Source organism: Choloepus didactylus, chromosome 7 (assembly GCF_015220235.1).
Source record: "Choloepus didactylus isolate mChoDid1 chromosome 7, mChoDid1.pri, whole genome shotgun sequence".
In the NCBI taxonomy this organism is placed as follows: domain Eukaryota; kingdom Metazoa; phylum Chordata; class Mammalia; order Pilosa; family Megalonychidae; genus Choloepus; species Choloepus didactylus.
Window position 1 is genome coordinate 21,943,117 of NC_051313.1, and position 8,952 is coordinate 21,952,068.

Genomic DNA, 8,952 nt, shown 5'->3' on the forward strand with positions numbered 1-8,952 from the left:
TTCCCAGATGAGGTCGAAGAAGGTGATGCTCTGCCTTTTTGTTTCAGCAGAAGTTGAAATAAATGTCCTTTTCATGGTATAGTGCTGCTTTTTTTTCATATTTCTGTACTTTTTGTTGGTTATTTCACTGTCTAAAATGGCCCCCAAGTGTAGTGCTGAAGTACTGTCTAGTGTTCCTAAGTGCAAGAAAGCAGTGATAAACCTTAGGGAGAAAGGAGAAAATTGTTGCATTGGATAAGCTTTGTTCAGGCATGAGTTATGGTGATGTTGGCCATGAATTTAATATTAATGAATTGATATATATTGAAGAAAGTGTCTTTAAACAGAAATACACATAAAACGAGGTTGTACTGATTGATTGATGGAAATGTCATGACCAGAGGCTTGAAGGACCCTAACCCTATATTTCCCCTAGGAGAAATGGTTTAGTAATTGCTAATTCAGTGGTCATGGTGACCTTTTAGAACATAAGTACAGTAAAATAAGAATCAACTGTACTTTTTCTAAAAGCAACCACCAGTCGGTAGTAAATCCTGTATTTTGTTATCTACAAAAATAATGGTAAAGCTTTCATTTATTTAAACACCCTTTATAATAAATATGTAATATCTGTTATTCCATATTTTGTGAACCCTTTGTGAAAAAAACTCCTGTATATCAAGTGCTTTGGCTTTTACTCAAAAAAGAATGATGACAGTGCACTATCTTTCTGCTTATTGTCAGTGATTCTGTTATAGTGCATTGTTACAACCACTTTCTGAACATACAACTTAAAGGATCTGAACTAAATGTATGCTCGTGATTCATAAATCACTCACAGCCTTCTCCTTGTTTATTTTGTCAATGACAGCTGTGCAGTCAGTCACATTTTGCTGACTTTTTGTTTGATTCTCAAAAATTCCTCAATATGCAAATAAAACAATAGTTTGCATGAAGTTGTGCTGTCAAACATAAAGACTTCTGATCATTTTAGTCTTAATGCTCCGAACAACAAGAGTAAGAAGCACATTCAAAATTATCTTTGTTTCTGTGCCCAGTAGATTCTAATTTGGGTAAAGATATCTCAGGAATATTTTCCACAAAGATCTGCTTTGTAACTTGAGACAATCTTAGAAATTCTCCATCATTAACCTCTAAAAATGGCTGACAATCTGTAACAATCATTTTGACTAGGTCTTCATTCAAATATATAACTTCTATAGATGCAAAACTACTAAAAATTCTCTTAAAGAATTCATCTGAAGTCTGTTGTCTTGAGATTTGATTAGTGGAAACAAATGCATTTTGACTACATTTTTCTCTAACTTTTTCTTTTCTTCATACTTCTCACTTTTTATACCATGCATGAAGCAAGGGCAAGGAATTATGTATATCATTGTCCATGGTTTTGAGTTGTTCTTTTCTATGAAACTTTAAGGTGGCAATGTTGACATTCAGTTTTTAATTCATCCTCACATGATATGATACAATCCCAAAGAGAACTTTTTTCATTAGCTCAAAGCTATAAAGGAATTAAGTAATTAAAAATTAAAAATAGTTCTTAAAGGTTATTTTAATGTTGTCAATCTCACATTTCCACAAGCTAATTTATAAGATTAGAATTATACCTTAATTCAATCTCTATTATTCTGCCTCATTATAATTTAAATTTTTATAATTTTTTGGCACTAAAATGATACTGTGTTCTTCATAAAATTGTCAGGCTAGCACATCCTCTCCTGTCATTTGTCCTGCCAATCTATTATCATATGTATTGAACACTTTGCCAATTTTAAAAGCTGTTTTATAGATAAAATTAATAGCTTTAATAATCATCTTAACTACTACAGCATTTTACTCTTGCATTAATAAAAATGCATTTATACCTCTACAAAATGATAGAATTTCAACATATAAAGTACACAAGGAAATTTAAACTCCAAGTTAATATGGAATCCTTATCTGTGTTTGAAAATGAATATTCAGCAATTAACGATCGAATGTCATGCTTTAATTCATTTAACTGCATTGTTATGTTGATTATATATGGTGGTAATCTACTGGATCACACTTTCAATAATATACAAGATCAGTGATAGCAGAAACGATACCAAAACTGTCTAGCCTTCCAAAGGCTGAAGCCAAGGTTCAGAACAGAGCAGCAGGTTGTAGCCAAATATTGAGGTTGAAGCTAAATCTTGACTTATCAAGCAATTTATTTTGAATTATAATTTATTTTTAACTTTATATTTAAAATTATACTTTTTATGTGTATTGTCTACTCACTCTTCTCATATTTTTCTCCCTGAAGGGAAATTTATTTTCTTTTATTTATTCCTCTTTTCACTCCCAAAGCAATTAGCCTGTTGTCTTGCAAAAATGTAGTTGTATAAAGGTGCCATGAAAGAATGACAATGAATGAATGGATTCCTCTTCCCTGAAACTCATAGATCTTTGGGGTAGAATTCTCTCTTACTCATTTTTATTAAGAGTACTGAGCAACAAAGAGTTGGTTCTAATTGACCTTGGATTTGACAGTATAACCTCTTAGCCCCAAGTCCTGGACACAGGATGTGGAAAAATGCTGAGTCACTAAGCTTAATAAATTTAGTGGATCCAAAATTGTGCAATGAATTCAAAAGTAATGACCCTTATATCATTCAAAAAATCTAATTTAAAATAAATTTTAAAAAGTACAATTAAGATTTTATTTCCTAATTATTTTAGAAATTGGAAGGGAGACTATATCATGCAATACATCATGTAGATCTTTTAATTTAACTTTCATTTTTCAGTATTACAAGGTCAGCAGTTATTAAAAGATGTTGGAAAGTTCTGAAGGCTGGCAGGAAACTGGAAAAGTCAGACATGGGATCTTTAGGCAGCATAGAATAAATGGGAATTAAAGTTTTCAGCTTTTACGATCAGGAGTTAAAACATGGTCTAACCAATTAAGTGTGACCTTCTGTATGCAAATATCTTCCCTGCAAAGGTAGACTGTAAAGCACATTAAATACAACTGTGAAAGACATTGCTTTTTATAATGTCAATTTAAATATATGGCTAATACGAAAGTATTTGCTACTTCCTGGAGTAAATTAAAGAAGTCATTTTTATAGATACCTTTAAGATATACTGGTACCATGATTTGGTGATTCAATAACCACGTTTTTCATCTGAAGCAAGCTTCAGACTAGAAAAGAATATTCATAATATAAATTTTTAAAAATGAATCATATCAAGATTATATAAAGTAATCATAGAAATCAGAAATAAAAAGGCAAGAAACCCAATACAAAAATAGGGAAAAGTTTTAGACTCTTCATAAAAGTGGTTACTCATATGTCCAAAAACTCAAGTGAAGATACCCAACATCACTAGTTATCAGGAAACTGTTAATGAAAACCAAATTTAGTCGCCACTACATGCTTAAGAGAATGGCTTAATTAAAACAGTAATTAAAAGAAACTAATAACACCAAATATTGAAGAAGTGTGAAAAAGTGAATCTCTCATTCAGTGCTGGCAAGAGAATAAAATGGCACAACCACTGTGGAAAACTAGATGTTTCTTAAAGTAAATATACAACTACCCTATGACTCAGCCATTTCACTCTTTGCTGTTTACCAAAACAAAATAAAGACATATGTCCAACAAACTAGTACTAGAATCTTCACCGAAGTGTATTCATATAACAATAATTGGAGAAAGGATATAAAAATTGTAGTATAGCTGTACAAAGAAATACCACTCAACAACAAAGAGTAACAAACTAATGATATACTCAACAATATGAATGAATCTCAAGCACATTATTCTGAGGAAAAGAAGCTGGGAACAAAAGAGTATATACCATATAATCCCAATTTTATAAAGTCTAAGAACAATAGCCAACACTATTCTATGTAGTAGAAATCAGAAGAAATTTTGCATCTAGTGGAAGAGGATATTAGGAAATGTTCTAAAAAGACAGTAAAACTCTTCATTTTAATTGGGGTGTTGGTTTCATGGGCATATACTTTTGTCAAAACTCACTTAATTATACACTTAAGAGCTGTTCATTTTACCATGTGTAATTAGCCTTAACTTTAAAAATGAAGTTTAAAAAAAAACTCCTTAGGATGGCAAAAAGAAGTTTCCTGCGCCTGGTGACTTTTTTTCTCTGTGAAAGTGGCAAAACTGGCAGCTGTAGGTCTTTATGGGAAATTTTGGAAACCTAGGAAGCCTATAACTCAGTGGTTCTTAAATTGGCTGTACTTTGGAATCACCTTGGGAGTTTTAAAGAGCAATGGTGTCTGGGTCTCACCCCCTGAGATTCTAATTTAATTGGTTTTGGGGGTGGCCTAGGCATCAGGGTTTTTAAAAGCTCCCCAGGTAATTCTAATGTGCAGCCAAGATTAAGAATCACTGCTAAAATTGTTATAGGAAGCATGCCACATTGCCTCCTGCTTTGGGTAAATAGTTCCAAAAAGACTATTCTTTGTCATTCCAAAGTCTTACATGAACCATTCAATTAGCATATTCTTATCCATTATATCATTGCCCCCTTACGATTCCCATATACATGTTTTTTTTAATAAAAGCACTTGATTTAATAATACCAACAAATAAACTAGAATCTCCCAACCTAGGTTTTTGCCCCTTGACCTCTCCTCCCATAGCATCATAAATTTCTCCATTTATAACCCATATTAGATTTGCAATATGTTTTTCCCACCATCATGAAACTTTAAAAAAATAAGGATCATGTGCATCTTTTTTTACCACTATATTGACGACACCTACACATATATGGATGTTCAATACCATATGTTGAGTGATTGAAAGGCAGCCACTGCACTTGGCACTAAGTTGTTTATGGAAATGATGAACGTTCCTCTCATCTCCTGCTCCTGATACAAGAGAAAATAAAGACATGACAAGCTTTTCTCCCTTCTACTCAAGTCCACCGTGAAAAAGCAAGAATGCTGGGAGAACTCTGTCTTTACACATCTGTACAAGACCCTATTTGTTTTAGGATATGTCAACCAACAATGTGACTAGTCAGCCTGAGAGGAAAAAAAAAAAGATTGTAGTGTCTGTGCAGTGGGGCAAATGGGGAAGATGGATTGTTGGTACTGCTGTTAATTATAGTCTATCATGGGCCTCCTATTGACAGGGCTGCAAGCAGCTAACCTCCAAGAAAGATAGGTACACAGGCCATTCTGAAATTTTGTACATTGCCCAAGAACAACCCAGCACATAGAGCTTTCAAGGGGAGAATACTTGGAACAGGCAGCATAATTTAACAGCAGTAAATAGAAGTGTCCTGCACAGTTTAACACCCCTTAACCTTCATCTCATTAGACAGCTGTCCTGTCATTTATCTTTCTCTCTGTTTTGCTGGTTTTATATTATTAGTAATAACTAAAGAATAGGCACTGATGTGGCAGCATTAATCTGCTTATGATCAGCATGTAGACTGGGATAAAAACACTGCAACATTGTGAGCACAATGCTCCAGGAGTCAAAACTCTGGGCACATTTCCTGGGGTGAAGGTTGGGAAGTTTACAGCTTTTCAGTTTTTTTGTTTTTTTGTTTTTTTTCCATATTGCACATTTGTGAGAGCTTTGACCCTACTAATCATGAGTGTTTGAGGAAATACCTGGCTTAGCCTGGCCCAGCCCACACCCTTCTCAACCAGATAGAAATTTTCATTGCACACCACACCAAATCTTTCCTTTCATTCAAATTAATGTCTTAATTACAGATTATTAAAACTAACTCCTAGAAATAAATTTCAAAATGCTAACCATGTTATTTATTATTGATGGTTTTAATTAGTTTCTCAGCATTCTCTAGAGTTAACATATATCTACTTAGAAATAACAATATAGACTCAAGTGCTAATTATTTCTAAAACTTGAGGTCAAGGCTGTTATGATATAGGGTTCTGTTTTTGGTGTGTATTTTATTTTGTTTTAGAACAATTATAAAGCAATGGGACATTTAAGAAGTATTGCATATGTTCTACTGGATATAATACAAAGAAAATCATCCCCATTTTTCTAATATATAGTACATACCATGGCCTGGGCCTATCCCAAGAAAAAGAAAGATGAAGTAATTTATAAGTCAAGAAAGACCCATAAGAATGAAGAAGGCATTCAGTGTCTGTTTATAAGACTTGTATAGAAATATCCATGATAAAATGGTTAGAAAAACATGAAAACAGGGACCACATAATAGTAGTATTTTTCTTTTAAATCCATCATCACATAGAACATAATGAAATTCTGAGCAATAATAACACCTTAGTAAATGGAATTATTATCGTTACTGAGAAACAGATTGAAGCAGTTAGGAGACTGTTGGCTGACCTGAGACATTTCCTATGTAAAATGCAAACTTGGAGGCAGGGACCAACTTTAATTTAATATGCCTAAACCATTTGAATAGAAAGAAAACATTTCTGTCTAAGATTCTAACCTCAATAGTTAGGCCAGTCATATTATTTATTTCCGCACAGCAAATAGTACCAAAACAGCAACTTACAGTTTTGGTGTGTGAGGAATCGGGGAGTGGTTTACCTGGGTGGATATGGCTCATGGGCTCTCATTCTCATGATACTGCAGTTAAGATATCTGCTGGGGCTGCAGTCATCTGAAAGCTTGGCCGGGGCTGGGGATGCCCTGCCTGGCAAGTTAGTGTTGGTTGTTGGCAGGAGGCCTCAGTTCCTTGCCACATTAACCTTTCCATAGGGCCCCTTGAGCGTTATCATGGCATGGCAGCTGGTTCCCCCAAAGCAAGTGATCCAAAAGGTGCAAGACAGAAGCTGCAGAAGTCACAAACCCCCATTTCTGCAGTATCCTTTGATTACACAGGTCAGCCATATTCCATGTGGGAGGAGACAACACCAAAGGTGTGAAATCAGGAAGGCAGTATCATTAGCATCATGGGAGGCTGGCTAACACATCAGTGGACATATTTATAAGAAGGTATGCCTTGAGCAGCAATGATGGGAATAAATTTAGGCTTATGTTAGGGTATTACATGTCAGACAAATTACCATTCAAATGCATTTATAAACGAATATATATCATGTAGTTCTAGACACTTTATCTGACATTTAGCATGATCATGACTTCCATTGTATTATCTATCCAGGGATCTAGGTAAATTCCCCAAAATGTATATAACCAGCTTTTTCCAGTGGACCTAATTCTGAAGTTCATTGTTTTATTCAGAAGTTTTCATAAGCTCAAGAGTTACTGCACCATTTGGAACAAAATGTTACTTAATTAGAAATGACAAATTTGGAATATTAGGAGTTGATATCAAAATAAAGGAAAGAAGGAATTCATGTAGAGGTCAGAGTAGAAGCAGGACAGAGTGGACAAAAAGACAAGGTCCAACAGCAGGAGTCATGGCCCTCAAAGTGTTTGAGTCCATCGGCAAGTTTGGCCTGGCCTTAGTCATTGCAGGAGGCATGATGTACTCTACTTTGTATAATGTGGAAGCTGGGCACAGAGCTGTCGTCTTTGACAGGTTCTGTGGAGTCCAAGACATTGTAGTAGTGGAAGGGACTCACTTTTTCATCTCTTCAGTATAGAAAACAATTATCTTTGACTGCAGCTCTCAACCACATAATGTGCCCATCATCACTGGTAGCAAAGATTCACAGAATGTCGACATCACACCACCCATCCTTTTCCAGCAGGTTGTAGCCAGCTTCCCCGCATCTACACCAACATTGGAGAGGACTACGCTGAGAATGTGTTGCCATCCATCACTGCAGAGATCCTCAAATCAGTGGTGGCTCTAATTGATGCTGAAGAACTGATCACCCAGAGAGAACTGGTCTCAGACAGGTGAGTGATGACCTCACGGAGAGAGTGGCAACCTTTGGGCTCATCCTGGATGATGTGTCCTTGATGCATCTGACCTTTGGGAAAGAGTTCACAGAAGCACTGGAAACCAAACAGGTGGCTCAGCAGGAAGCAGAGAGGGCCAGATTTGTGGTGAAAAAGGCTGAGCAGCAGAAGAAAGTAGCCATCATCTCTACCGAGGGTGTTGCCAAGGCAGCTGAGCTGATCACCAACTGGCTTGCCACTGCAAGTGATGGCCTGATTGAGCTGCACAAGCTGGAAGCTGCAGAGGACACTGAGTACCAGCTCTCTTGCTCTCAAAATGTCACCTACCTGCCGTGGGCAGTCAGTGCTTCTCCAACTGCCCCAGGGAGGTCTGCTGTGCCTCCGCCACCTTGGTTTGCCTGGGCCACAGCCCACTGATTCTTAACACAGCCTTCCTTCTGCCCCCACCCCAGAAACCACTGTGAAATGTCATGATTGGCTTGAAGTGAAGGAAATAAAATTGAAATCACTTCAGATCTAAAAAAAAAAAAAAAAAAAAAAAGGAAATTTCCTTAAGTCAAACTTCTTTTTCCATAAGTAAATGGTCCAGATTTGGAGCTTTTTAAATTTTATTTTAAAATGTTATATTTGACCCTGGACAAATGAAAGTTTGTTCTTGGTGGAAGAGAGGGAATTAATTATGCTGCTCTTGCTCTAAACTTAACCAAAATAGAATCCTAAATTTTGTAATTAGTAGATTTTTTCCTGTTGTTTTTTTAATGAGAGAAGTTGTAGGATTACAAAAAATCTTGCAGAAAATAAAGTTCCCATATTCCCCACCCCACCCTACCCCACACACATAGGTTTCCTAATTAATAAAACTTTGAATTTGCTTGGTAACTTGGTTACAATTGATAAAAGGATATTATTGTAATTGTACTAACTATAGTTCATAGTTTACATTAGAATTCACTTTTGTGATATACTATCCTATGGTGTTTTTATTTTTTAATTTTTAATTTAATAACATATATAGAACTTGAATTTACCCTTTAAACCACATTCAAAGATAAAATTCAGTGTTGTTTAACATCACCACCATCCTTTTCCCAAACATTTTTCATCACCCTAACCATAAATT

At 35.5% G+C, this 8,952-nt stretch overlaps 1 pseudogene; it reads left to right on the forward strand.

Annotated features, from left to right (window-relative positions):
• The first annotated feature begins 7,384 nt into the window (after positions 1 to 7,384).
• Positions 7,385 to 8,256, forward strand: LOC119540493 (annotated as a pseudogene).
• The last annotated feature ends 696 nt before the right edge of the window (positions 8,257 to 8,952 follow it).